At 42.0% G+C, this 14,970-nt stretch overlaps 1 protein-coding gene across 3 annotated transcripts in view; it reads right to left on the bottom strand.

The window, feature by feature from the left end:
- Positions 1-14,970, bottom strand: part of elmo1 (engulfment and cell motility 1 (ced-12 homolog, C. elegans)) — a 101,719-nt gene that overhangs the window by 74,611 nt on the left and 12,138 nt on the right. For 2 of the 3 annotated variants that reach the window (XM_078267286.1, XM_078267284.1), the window contains exon 1: positions 2,678-2,898. The exons of the other annotated variant lie outside the window; for it this stretch is intronic. The gene's annotated coding sequence lies outside the window, so the exon portion shown is untranslated. Of the gene's footprint in view, positions 1-2,677; positions 2,899-14,970 lie in introns of those variants that run through there. 3 annotated transcript variants of the gene reach the window in all.

Below are 14,970 nucleotides of genomic sequence, written 5' to 3' on the forward strand. Positions count from 1 at the left end.
TATACCAGGGGTCTTCAATGTTTTTTAGGCCAAGAACCTCTTAACTGAAAGAGAGACGGAGCAGGGACCCCCTACTACATATACTGTTTAAAATGAACTGGGCCTACAATAACATGTAGGGCAGTCCAAAGCCTTTATACATAGCTTTTTAGTGCATATAATACTAAGCTATTAAAATAATAATTGTCGGCATGATTTAAAAAAAAAAAAATCATCTTTTAATGTTACACATACATGTGGCACAGTGAATCCTTAGTATTAACTGTATCGTATATTGAATGGCTATCTTGGTGACTACCTATAGGCCAGTCAGCCTAACATTAGTGGGGCTTCATATTTGCTAATAATATGTTGGATTCATGTTAAGACATTTACATTTTTGAAAAAACTTTCAAAAAGTAACAATAATTTGGAGGCCCACTTGCAGTGACTCTGAGGACCCCCTAGGGCTCCCGGACCCCCTGTTGAAGATCCCTGCTTTATACGATTGTACAATCTTTCCACTTACCCCTGGTAACAGCATAATTACCCTCTGGAGTACATGTACTGATGTAGAATATTAAACAAAAACACACCATGGTCCCGATAATAAAACTATGACAGAAAGACAACACTGAAACTAAGAATCTTAAAAATGTTATTGTGTTTTGCCCAATCCCTCCCAAATACACACACATACCCAGGAACCAGCCCACAGGAAAGCTGCTGGCTCAAAGACAAAGAGCAGGCAAAACAGCTACAAATAAAGGAAGACCACAAAAGGAAAAGGGGAAAGGCTGAGGTCAGGGTTTAGAAATATAACCAAAGGAGGAAGTGCCGTGCTCTAGGAGACTTAACCATAGACAGTAAAATAATGGACACAGCGACGCCATATATTTCTACGGAGACCAGTGAAGTCACTTTTCCGGTGATGGCTGAGCGCTGCTGCGCAGCCTCAAACTGAGCTCGACGACGTAGATATGACGTGACCAACCTGTCTGAAAGTTGTAAGTCTTCTGGTAGCTGTGCCAAGAGAAATCTCAATCATTCCGAATCTTGCAGAGACGAAGAGTGTAGGTATATGTAAGGAGATAACATAGGCACAGCAATTATTGCTAACTAAAATGCTAGTTAACATTAGTAATTAAACTTAAACAGCTAATGTAAGTCGAAACTGCCTGCGAGCTTCTCCTGAGTATACGGTAATTTCTCTACTGTGCGACAGAAAGTCGCGTGGTTATGACACAATCGTTAGCTTATTTTTACAAATACGTCTGCTACGAAGCCATAACGTGAGATAATGGAGCCTTTTATACATTGTCGTGTTTCATTAGAAAAAAAACAATGGACAAATAGAGTCTTTAAACGGTTCCGATGTAAAGTTATTCGCTGTCAAAGTGACGCCAAAATGAATGGGAGTCGATGGGATTCTAACGGGAGGTGATGGCTTGTTAGCCTAGAATCTCCCCATTGGAGGTACGCTTTCCAGATGCACGTTTACCCCCTTGGACTTAACACGCGTGTCTATACTAACAATATACCAAGAAAACACACAAAAAAATCATTTCAAACAACAAAGCATCAAGTGAGAACATGTTTGTTGTTATTCAATTAAGTATGGTATCTTTTAAAGTTTGGACATTGGACTGACAAGCGTCACAAAAGCCTGGTGACTTTACCCCGTGTGTCTCCTGCCGGGCCTGTGGGCCTCTTAGCAGGCCTCTTTGTGTCACTTACCCGCCCTGGTTCTCACTAAAATGCTATAAGCCGGATATCCTGTCAAATGTCGGTAGCTAGTAACAACTCTCAACAGCAGCCAACCGACCTCCCGCAGAGGCATGTGCCAGCTAAGAGGACACCAAGCAACTCTGGTGCACATACAGTTGGATCTACTGTCTGTCTGTCTGTCTGTGTGTGTGTGTGTGTGTGTGTGTGTGTGTGTGTGTGTGTGTGTGTGTGTGTGTGTGTGTGTGTGTGTGTGTGTGTGTGTCTGGATACACAAATCTGCACACACAGGAGAACACGCATGGAGCTACGGTGTATTGCTGAACAAGGTACAAGTGTAGCCTAAATAGTGTGTTGTGAGCAGACCAAGCCAGCAAGCCAGCAATTTGAAGTAAACAAGTGAGTCAGAAACAATTAGAGGCACTTGGATGGCATTCTGCAAACCCAGATAATCAAAACACTGGAACATTTAGAGACAAGGAGAGAAAAAAAGAAGACAGTGAAATTAGTCCCACAGGCACACAACTAATCCACAATGTGTATTGTGAAGGAACCTTCATATTGCCAAGTAATTACTTTCCAACATGACAGATTATTATCAGCAGTGCAAGTATGCTCTTTCTTTATCCTTCCCAAAATCACAAACTACTGATAGCACATTTCAATCCCCCCAAAACCATGAGGCCACAACGCTCAACTGTCTCAAAACTCATCTGTCCTTTGACATTTCCATTCTTTTCTGGTTAGATGTGTAAAAAACCGAGTCCCATCTCGGATCAGCCAGCAAGCATGTACACTACGTACTAGGAAATTTACTACTCCAGACTGCAAACATCTAACAACAATCTTTGGGCCAACTGGTGGCACACTGGAGAGGAGGCAGGAGAGTGCACAGAGCCGCACCCTGAGGCCTACTGCATCCTGTGTAGCGGGAAGGAAGAGCAAAAAACACCATGAAGACGCAAGGACTCACCCGGAAAACTTGACAACCAACAGGCTTGCTAGTTCTTCCCCCAATCAACCGGCAACTTGTGCAAACAGCTGCTTAAAGCGGAGGGAGAAGGCAACTCTTTCCTAAGCAACTTTAGTCGGAGTATGTGCCTGCAAGTGAAGGGCCTTCAGCATCATAAGCTATAGACAAAGACTTCGCAACGGTTTGTGCTCTGCTTCGCCTCAGGCATAAGAGAGTGCAGAGAGAGTCGGACAGAAGGAGGAAGTAGGCGTTTGTCGAGAAAAGAGGAAACAGGTCTGTCAGTAGAGAAAGCGGCAAAATTTAAAGAAAAGATGACAGCAAGTAAGAAGAGAGTCTAATTCACATGTAAAGAAACAAACCATGAATCCATCCCTACAAATTAAAAAGTCACTTTATTGAGCTGATTGGTTTAATTAAGGCTAATCATATCTCATAAATATCTCATTAGTCTCCTCCAGTGCATTGATGCAAGTATAAACTACTGTAGCCTTAAAGCAGGTAAGCTTTGCATTGGAAAGGGTGGGAAACAGCTAGCCTGTCTCTGTCCAAAGGTAACTAAATTCATCAACCAGCAGCTCAGAAGCTCACTAATCAACTTGTTTGTTTATGTGGCTATTTCTTGGCCAGGCGCGGTAACTTACTGGAGCAATTTACGCTGTTTATACACTTCAGGTTTTGTATGAATTAAACAAACAAGATAGAAAGTGTTAATTAGTGAGCTTCAGAGGTGCTGACAGGTGGATTTTATATCTTTGGAGAGAGCCAGGCTGTCCCCCTACTTCCAGTCTTTATGCAAAGCTAAGCGGCTGCTGGACAGATATGAGAGTAAATAAGTGCGTTTCCCAAAATGTCAAACTATTGCTTTAATGTCACAGCCAACAGCTAACCTACGAGAGACATGATGCACATCATACAGGAAAGGTCAAGGGGATAAGTCTCAAAGATTCTTTCAAAATATTATAAGTCATATTTAATGATGCATTTAATGCTGCTGTTCAAAGACTGCCAGAGAGCAGGTGATTACCACAAACGTAGCACACGCTTTCACTTCCTCCCCAATCACAACTGATGCAACAGAGTCAGAAAAAGCGCCAACAGAGTCAGATGGTTTACACACGGTCACAAAAGACCACTGATCATGAGCTAAGAGGCTAAAGGCCCAAATGAAACATTTACAGTTTGAACAGGGCGATGACATCTTCATTTCAGACCGAGAGCTCAACAGGCCTTCTGTGCAAGTGTCACACAAAAAACAGATGTTTACTCCACCCATTCTGAGGTCAACTTTGGTTTGTATGAGCCTCATAAATGCAAACATCCAGGACATCCAGTTCTGACTCAAACTCCCTGAGAGCCTCAGAAGTATCCAAGTAGGAAAACATTTCAACACAGCAACACCAGCAAAAAAACAACAAGCTAATAGAAACATATCATATCCTTATTGAGGTTTTGTCTTGGGCCAAGTGCTGGGAAAATAAGAGAAAGAAGACAGGGCCGTGCGAGCCTTGAGCCGTCATGTGTTTAGGTTTGGCCTCAACAAAACATTTCATGGAGACCTGAGGAAGTGAAAAGGACCATTTGCTACTAATGAATCCCTGCAAGACAGCTAAGAAGACTTTTTGTGTGATCTACACACAACTATCTGTCAGGGAAGCTTAAAACGGAGTGAGATCTGCTGAGTCAGAGATCTCACTGGGGACTGTGCCCAACTCCATGTCAAAGCTTTAATAATCTATCCAAACTGTCACGGTTCTCTTGTGAATACCCTGCCTCTGTGCTCTCCATCAGCCCCACTGACCCATCCAGGATGCTGCACTCCGTTTCAGTCGACAACCTTTCAAAATCCACCTCGTCAACCCCTTTTACATTCCCTATGATGGCTGCTCTTGTCAAAAAATTCCAATCCTGTGTGTTTTGCATCAAAACACTGCTGTGGATTTGCATCCCCTCACTCTATCAAAGCCATAGTCTACCCTGCCATATTTTTGATATATAGTCAAAAATGTAAAATTGTATTGCCAAACCCACTGAGCGAGAATCAAACCGCCAGCTTTAAAGCATACAATTGATGAGTGGTTGGTACCAGCGTGTCTTCTGGAACTGATAAGAAGTGGTTTGTAATTATGACCTGCTGCTAGTTTCTATGTACATAATTTTTTCTGGTTTTATAAACTCCAATCTGCAAATCTCAATTATCTTTTGTTAACTCGCTCAAGGAGCAGCAGATTGTACTTGAGTCACAGTGTTAACCTGACCGTTGTGGCTGTTTCTTGTTCTAATCAGGAGCTATTCAGCCTTAGTATGCAAGGCAGGTTGTGTTGAAGCAGTGTTTGAAAGAAATGTTACTACTAGCAGTAAACATAAAGGCTTACATTTTGGAAAATCAGATATTACTGACTGGCAAAACAGTGAATCTTGCATGCTGGTGTAGCAGTGATTTGGAGGCAAGAAAAAAAAAATCTTTTTCGACCCTTTTTGACTATTGACTAAGGTAATCAATATTTTGGGAGATTTTTTAGCAGAGCGTTACTGTAGATGAGAAGATCAATACCACTCTCATGTCTGTTAAACATGAAGCTTCAGACTGCAAGTGGGGGGAAACAGCTGGCCTGGCTCTCGACCTATTGCTTAAAAGTTAATTTAAAATGAATAGATAAATAATTTTCTTTTTCCCTTCTCAGTTAGAAACCAGCAATTTGCTCTTTTTTTTAATCATTGTAACAACAGTTTGACTAATTGTCAAAATAATTGTTTTTTGTTATCATTTGTACTAGAGATGCACCGATAGACCGGCCGGTGACCGGAATTGGCCGGTTTTCACGTGCTCGGCCATGACCGGCGACCGGTAGGTCAGTCTGACATATGCCGATTTCATGCCGGTCAATGCTACAATTAACTGACAACATAAGTTATACGAGTTACAGTTCTCAAGGACGGACGGCACACACGGACGCGACAGCACAGTCTCTTTTTCCTTTCTCTCAACTTTTCCGCCGTGTGTCGCGCGTACCCGCTCGCGGTGTGAAGCGCGGGTCCGCGCTATTCTCGCACATGTAGGGAACCTCGTGAATTAACCTGCAACATGTCAGCTGTTTGGAAATTCTTCAGCGTGTGTGCAGAACATAACAAGTTTGCAATATGCAACACCTGCAAGGAAAAAGTAGGGCGTGGAGGGACGACACCAAAAACCAAAATCACCATTTTTTTTTGTTGGATATTGGATGTGAAAAGAAGGAAATGGTTCTAACATTGCACTTTAGATGTGTGTGAATTTCCCACACCAGGAGTAATTTATATAGTTCTATTTTATAGTGATCCATTATCTGTTCAAAAAATGTTCTATGTTCTGTGCAAAATGTTCTATTGAAGAAAAGATGGTTAGAAGGAAGTGGTTAGAAAAAATGAGAATCGGCTAAAATCGGTATCGGCTGGCCTAACTCAAAGAAAATCGGAAATCGGAATCTGCCTAGAAAATTTTAATCGGTGCATCTCTAGTTTGTACTATTCAAGAGAGACTACTATTGTCAGTCAGCTGTGGCTCTGACCCCTGCCCCACCAGATGTGTTGGTGATTCAGAAATTTGAGCTAATGGTTGCACTCAACTCTAAATGGCTCTCGATGAGAGTATCAGCTGAAAACCCCAAATGTACAAATGCAGGTGTTGAATAATAATACCCGACAGGTGTTGACGTCATTCGCTCGATTAGTGTTTCATAAGCCTTTTTCTTATTCACAGATTGTCTTTCCCATTTTTTCAAACATGAAATGAATCTGTACATTCCCTCAGTCTGCTTGCAGAGGAGGTTGGCAGGCAAAGATAATTCTACATCACCTCAGGGGATCATATATTATTCACAACCACATCCAAATTTATTCCACTTGAAGATGAGTAACATGCTTTACTTGTAATTGTTAAACTCCAGTAGTTATGATCCATACATTTCAACATACAGTGTTACATATGGTTACAGTCGACAGGAAGCTGGGCCCCGATTTAGTTTCCAAACTGCAAATCACCTTGCAAAACAACACCTCACAAGTAGGTATGATCACACAATGCCCTGCTTCCCAAAGCAACACAAGCTCTCAAACAGAACAGTAACCAAGAGTCTGAGGAGGAAGTCTGAACTACCGGGGGACTACATGTAATGTAATTATCATGGGCCATATGTAATAACAGCAGAAGAGTCCTCCAACAAATTGCAGTTTGGAGTCCAGATCAACATCATCAACACACATCCTTGTACGGAGACGGTCTGCCAACGATCAACACACGATACAGTAATGCATGATTACATTACAGAGATGTTAATTCAAAACACCGTCATGAGAACATGATTGTAGAGTGTTCCAGAAATGGTACATACTGTAATTGTGGCATAATTTTCCATTGGAGTTAAGAACAGACTCCCCACATAAAATATAGTCCAAATTGCCCTTTTCCTACAGAGGAAACAGCCACAGCCTGCAGTGAAGACCACAGAGGCAACGTTAATGGATACACAACCTGCTAGCTACAGCAGGTACTTAATTGCACCAAACACTCCTGGGTCAATCTTATTGCATGAAATGTCAAATAGAGTTACACTGCTAGTTGGGTGTCACTGCCCACAGGTTGCGCAAGTGTCCACATATTATCCTCTGTGATACTTTATAAAAGTAATAATGGAACGTGGTCATAAAGGCTAATGTGCTGCTGACTCCCTGCTTGTTTCACAGTAGTTTTACACCACATTGGTCCAGTGAATCACTATGATGAAAAATTATCTAAACCTGCATGGTGTAAAGGAGACAACAAACAGCAAGCTTATGCAGGTCGTGCTGTGAATGTTATGCTTGTGTAATAAGCTGCCAACATGCTAATTCACAAGGGCATTTTTTTCACAAATATTATTTCTATTAAGGGGTTGAATTAAAACTATTTTGGGAAGCATGCTTACTCACTCTCTTGCTGAGAGTTAAATGAGAAGATTGATACGACAGTCATGTCCAGTTTTTGTACTATGCTAAGCTAAGCTAACTGTCTACTGGCTCCAGCTTAATATTTACAGCACAGATCTGAGATTGGTATTGATCTTCTTATCGACTCTCAGCAAAAAAGAGAATAACCGTGGTTCCCAAAACTCCAAACTATTTCTTTAAGTAATATATGTTGATAATACTACATTCAGTCAATACTGATCAGTAATAAAGATGTTTAGTGTTTGATGGCCAAGTGCCAATATCTCATTATCAACGTCATGACTGATGACTGAATTAATTTGGATTTTCATTCTAATTGATTGGGTGTTTACAGCATTAAAACATCCGAGTTACAAAATGCTGAGAAGTGAGCAGACCAACATGGTGACACATTGTTTACAAATCAGGTTCATCACTGCTCTCTGATCAATCAACTCAGGATATTTTTGGACATTTAAGTGCTTATGAAACATTACCTGTACCATTAAAATACACTGGTGTGTATATTTTAATCCTCTTCCCTCACAGCGTGTGTATTCAAGAGTGTTATGTAAGGTGACTATTACACGTTTTTTCCTCCATTGCCTCGCTAACTGAAACACAATAGGCTATGTGCCCTGTTCAAACACAATCTCCTTTCTCTTTAGATTTAAAAATAACATGCCATCCTCCCCCATTACATAACTCAATATCAGTCAGCATCAAGGTCGGCGGTGAGAGCTTAAAAACAGAAAAGAGTAGCACAATTAGGTGTTTACCCTGGAAGCCTTTTCACTGTCAGTTAGGAAGAGTGTGTGTGTGTATATATATATATATATATATCTATATATATATATGTGTGTGTGTGTGTGTGTGTGTGTGTGTGTGTGTGTGTGTGTGTGTGTGTGTGTGTGTGTGTGTGTGTGAGAGAGAGTGTGAGTGTGAGAGAGCCCACAGGCTTGGTGAGTCACTGACAGTGTGACCTTCTGCTCTCAGGCTCCTCAGCCCTGTTGGAAGCAGCCTATCCAGGTCAAACACTCACTCTTCACAGTGTATTTTTTCTTCTTCCATACTGACACATATAGAAGGATTCAGTTATGGAAATACTGCCTAATTCAATGATGTCTTCAAAAGTTGTCGATCAAAAAGTTTTCTGCAGCAGCAGGAAACACTGCAGGGACGGTTGGATTCTAGCTGTGATGCGAACAACCAATGTACCATATTGTGTACATGCTGACTTCTGCAATCAGCAACTAGTATCTATTTAAGTTGTGAGCACGCTTAGATCCTTAGAAATTAGGATTTGCAAATACAGCTAGAGTTACCATGAAAGACACCGCACCATCACAATTTCCTTCTAAAAAAATTCTGCGCACTCTACCACTCGTCTATTCTGATCTTCACCAGAAGGCTTTTACGGACCTCATATTAAATTCTAAGGCTTATAACAGTGGTTTCTAAACCTTAAATTACCTCAGCTAGAGATGTGGGTTAGGGAAATGAAAATGTCAGCTATGCTATGTGCGTCCCTAGAAGACTCCACAATGGCTGGTCTGGCTGCAGGCCCGTTGGGTCTTTGGTGTAATCAACTTACATAGCTGGACCATTAGGACAAAGCTGGAAAGAAGAGCCTGTATGCTTGAAGGAACAAACTGGAATGTGACTGCCATAATACTGAAAACAGCAGCAGTGTATGAATCTAATCACCATGCAGACTATGGAGGGGATTCACCCAAATGTTTATTGTGGTGTAAATTTAATCCAGGACTGACACTGGACACTATTCAAGTGTTGTCTTTTAAATGGAACGTAGTCTGAAACGTTTTATGTTCTCTAAACTGAGGACATTTTTAAGTATTAAAATGAGACTGACTTTTTACAATAGTGTAGTATTTATAGCAAAGAATGTATTTAGTCACACATCAAACAAAATTGTATCAAAGAAATAAGCTTATTCCCTTTCTTGCAAAGAGTTTGATTAAAAATGTTTTTTCATGTTATGACTCTCGGCAGGAAGCAAAAACAATTTCAAAGTCAAAGCTCATTCAAATAATAAAGAACATATTCTAATGTGCAACAAAGAATTCAAACCGTCTGTTGCAATTCTTGGCAAAATATTACCACATGGGAGATACAAAAGTATGAAAAGTGGTGAAAAATAAAGACATTATCCGACTGTAAAATCTTAAACCTTCCCTCCTTTATCATCAAAAGCAAAGCTTTTTTTGATATCATGAAATATGAAACGAGTTCTGAGAACTGCAGCGAGCTTAAGAGAGTCAAAAGAAACCCAACAAAAGTGTGCCTTGTTACCAAACATACAACAGTTCTATTTCGTATAGGCTTCGCCCTCTAAGGGCTGTCGCTATTGGGGGGGTTAATCCCTTCGCGCATGCGCAGTCGTGAAGATTTTCTTTCCCGCCCTCAACTACGTCCGCAAATACTGTATATTTACAGGAGCGGAATCGTTGCTCTGCTCCCAGTTTTTCTTCAGCGCTAGCAGACGTTCACCTCTGTACCGGCTGCCGGACTGGCTATATCCTGCCGTCGGACCTCCACCCCAGCTATGAGTCCTACCTCGGTCCCCTTCACGCCGGGATGGCCCTCACCACTCAGGCCTCTTGCCTGTTCTGTGCCCGCCGGATGCTTTTATAGTGCTCCAGGTAGACAGTGAGGGGATGACACCCTGGATCTGACGGGAGAGGACACCTTCGCCGGGCACGAGTCCGATGACTCAATTCCCCCAGAAGAGGGTTCTCTCCTCGGTTTTCCCTCCTCCACGCTGGGAGGACTGGACCCCGAGGCAGGCGGCGAGAGCTAGAGGAGCTGCTGACAAAGGGGGCCATTTCCCGCGTTCCTCCAGGGAAGGAGAACGAAGGGTTTTACTCCCGCTACTTTCTCACACTGAAAAGGACGGGCGGGATGCGTCCCATCCTCGACCTGTCCCAATTCAACCGCTGCATCATGAGGCGTCCATTCTACATGCTGATGATCAAGCACATATTGGAATGTGTGCGCCAACACAAGTCGTTCACGTCTGTGGATCTGAAAGATGCATACTTTCACATCCAAATTATTCCCAAACACAGGAAATTCCTGCGTTTCTCTTTTCAGGGGGCCCATTTTCAGTACAATCGGCTGCCATTCGGGTACTCGATGGCCCCCCGCACGTTTTCCAAGTGCATGGAGATGGCAATTTAGCCGTTGCGCAAAAAAAAAGGCATCAGAGTCCTTTTTTATCTGGACGATTTAATCGTTTTGGCCCCCTCTTGCGCGTTATCACAAGACGTTTTACGCACGGCAGACAGACAAACACAGCAGCTGTTCGTGCACTACAGGGAACACTCCCAAGGCGTGGCTCTTTCAAAACAGCGTCTGTCTCGCTGGCTGTGCGAAGCTATCACCCTGGATTATAACACGGAGGGGCAAAGCCCCCTCAGGGCATTCGAGCGCATTCCACGAGAGCATTGTCAGCGTCTGCGGCCCTTTTCAGGGGCATGACAGTATCAGTCATCTACGCAGCAGCTTCTAATCTAATTATTAATCATGGTAGCAATTATCACGAATAATGCACTTCCACAATCATGACTTGGGCCTTACAATCAGCATTAGGCCAACTCATAATCATGACAGGGTTTTTTATCAAAATAACATAATATTTGATACATTGACTTGTCAGTGCAAATAAGGAGAGGAGTTAGTCTATGTTCTGCTTGTGGACCCTGTGTTGCAGGTGGCATTGACTACATCAGCTTCGCCCTAACCCAATAGCGACAGCCCTTAGAGGGCAAAGCCTATATGAAATAGAACCATAGTCACGTATTGTAACTCCAGATTCTATGAGCATAGGCGTAGCCCTCTAAGGTTCGGGCCACCTGCCCCACTGACATTGGCTGAAGAAAATGCCGATGTTGGGAGCAGAGCAACGATTCAGCTCCTGTAATATACAGTATTTGCGGACGTAGTTGAGGCCCGCGCTGAGCACTAGGGCGGGAAAGAAAGTCTTCACTATTGCGCATGCGCAAAGGGATTAACACCCCAATAGCAACAGCCCTTAGAGGGCTACGCCTATACTCATAGAATCTAGAGTTACAATACATAACTATCGTTTGTGATGTAGAGAAACACAACATCGAAGTGCAATTCTTCAAAAACAGCAGAGTGTGTGTGTGTGTGTGTGTGTGTGTGTGTGTGTGTGTGTGTGTGTGTGTGTGTGTGTGTGTGTGTAAACTAAAATGAGTTTGACCAGAGCTTCTCCCTTACTGATCATGGCAGACAATGACTGGAGCCTCTGGGGCCACGCTTCAAGGAACAAGCCATCCTGAAAAAGTTCACTGGACCCCTCTGTGTGTGTTTGTGTTTGTGTGTGAGAATGTATAGAGGGGATGGACCACACAAAAACCCTTCTAGGTCCCGTGACCGAGACGGGGATGAATGGTGCTTTTTGGTTGGTTAGAGAGGGAAGTCATGGAAACCGGTCTATAGTCCCATTGTCTAACTGTGAAGCCTGTGTGTGTTGGAGGTGGCGGGAGGCGTAGCATCAGGAGGGACCAGCACTGAATTCTTCACTCACATGCAGAAAAACGCCTCCATCATAAAGTGACCTTGAGCATTTCTCATCAGAGTCTCTCTCTCTCTCTCTCTCTCTCTCATTTCAGAGAAGACAAACTGCCTTTGTCTATAAAAACACAATTTTAACATTTCATGTTATGTAGCTTGGCCTTCATTGAAAAAAACAGACAGTTATGAGCAGCTCCAGTTTTCACATTGTGTAACTAATCAAACTGTGTTACTGCAGGGCAAATCAATAACTCTTCTCCAACATAGTGTTACATGTCTGATAGGCATGTTTTATCCACCACATGCCTGCTAGTCTGGAGCATAAAAACTTATATATATATATATATATATATATATATATATATATATATATATATATATATATATAAAAGAATCCTTACAAAAGCAGCAGTTGGCAAATCAAGTTGCTATACTCTCAGTTCTTTAAAGAAAAAAGCGATCTTAAAAAAAAGGAAGAAATTCGTCAGTGTCATTCACTGTGTTGTCCTTACCATTCAATTCAGAAGGGTTAAGCACAAATCTTTCGATTCTACCAAGAGTTTAGAAACGAAAAAAAGGCTGTAATCCCACTTCCTCAAAAGTGTTAAAATTACACCCCAGACAGCGGGAGGAGTACCAGCCAAAATGTTATTATGGAAAAGATGCTCACACAACCACAAGCAAATGACAACAAGCGTAAAACTCCCCTCTGCGTGGCTTCTTATTCATAAAACACAGACAGCGGTTATCACATCCCAGCTAACCAAATACAGCTCTTGAGGGACTTCCATCCCTTAACTGGATTAGTGCTGTCCATGAGAAAGATAATGATTGCCTGTCTTCTGTGTGCTAATTGAAAACCAAACAGGCAGGTGCTTTGGGAAGTTACTTGCACACACACCCACAGAGCCACAAAAAGAGCAGAGCACTCTGCCGACCAGGCATGAGTTGTGTGGAAGTCCCAGAATAGAGCTGTGAGGATTATGCAAGAACAATACTGTAGCTAAAGGCTTAGTTCCACCCATTTTGTTTAACACGTCTCTTTTCAAAATGAATGAACACAGATGGAGGGATTGAAACCAGGGCCTTATCAATAGGGTTGGGTATCATTTGGGTTTTTTCCGATACCGGTGCTAAAACGATACTTTTAAAAACGGTGCTGGTGCCTAAACGGTGCCTGAACCGAAATATATATAAATATATTTATAATGTATATAATATAAAATATAAAAAAGGAGCACAAAATGACAGTTGGCAACATTAAAGAACGGCTTGTTTATTGCTAAGGCCATATGGTCAAAATTAAATGATAGATTAATAATGTAATAATAACTTACAATGACTTATTTCACCAGTAAATTGCTGGTAAACGACAAAAACAAGCCCCAGATGGGAAAAGGGTATTTTACAATAACTTTGAATGCACCACAAGGCTGGCGAGTTTCAAGTAAACGCACCGTCTGTGTTGTTTTACCGACAACGGCAGTTGCGGACTGTTAAGTCCCAGTGTTGGAATCCTCTACAGGGAAATACGGTCACACTTTACACCGCTTAACGTAAGCTGTCAGCATTTTAACCATTGTGTTTAATCCAGCTACTAGCTAACGGTAATGTAGCGTCCCGTGCAGCGATGCTTCTGAAAAAAAATAAAAAGTCAGGCACCAAAATGAGACACCGACATTTTTGTTCTTATTCGGTCTCGTTACTACCGTTTACGTCGGAACTGGTGCCCTATTGGCACAGCGTTTCAGTCGCCAACCCTACTTATCAATACCACAAGAAAAACTCTGTGTTCACTTTATGAGTGCTTCATCTCCTTGTCCCCGTTACCTACCTATGCTCCCACCAAACATAGGAAAATGCAACTGAAAATTGGTCATTAGAAAGAAATGATGCAAGATGTTCGAACATGAAGTCTGAGCAGGCACACTCATTGATCTTGTTGAAGAGGCTGCAGCATCACTCCCCTACAGACATGTCTTAAAAGGTGCCCTGCCACATGTATTTCATTACGTTGTGGTATGATAATGTCTGAAGTTCTACCATGGACTACCAAAATGCCTTGGTTACCTTGATTCAAGCCATTCTAGCGTGGTATAGAAAGCCTGCATGAAGACTCAGCTCGATTTCTGCCAGTTCTCATTAATATTCAAATAAGCTGCTTGACTCGGATTGGCTAACAGCTAGCCAATGAGAGCCTGGCTATCAGCATCCTTTACCCAGTGCAATTGGGCGAGCTCATGAATGGTAATGAGCTCAGGCACCACCACTTCAGAATGACCAGCTTTTGTAATTGGCCTGATTTCTCCACTTATTTCTTTTCAGTGGCTAGAGCTGACAGAGGAGGATGCAGTTCATTTTCACATTCACGACATAACACAGAACACATATGGACCTAACATATCTAAAAAAAAATACAAGTAAAAACGTTTTTGTGTGGCAGGGCACCTTTAAGATGTATACATACTAATACATACTACATAATAATACAGAAAAAATACTATGCTTGGAATTTGTCAGATGTGGGGTTTTTTCCACAAAAAAAGTTCATTTTACCTAGTTTAAAAAAATTATTAAAAATACATCTACTCTTTCTCCCTTATTAAAAAGCAATAATCTATGAATATGTAAATATTGCTTACTTCTCTGTGTGTGTGTGTGTGTGTGTGTGTGTGTGTGTGTGTGTGTGTGTGTGTGTGTGTGTGTGTGTGTGTGTGTGTGTGTGTGTGTGTGGGCTGGAGGTTTCAAGGTCTCCACATCACATTTCTGCAACTTACATATTGCAAAATATT

The sequence above is a fragment of the Sander vitreus genome, chromosome 14 (assembly GCF_031162955.1).
Source record: "Sander vitreus isolate 19-12246 chromosome 14, sanVit1, whole genome shotgun sequence".
Classification (NCBI taxonomy): domain Eukaryota; kingdom Metazoa; phylum Chordata; class Actinopteri; order Perciformes; family Percidae; genus Sander; species Sander vitreus.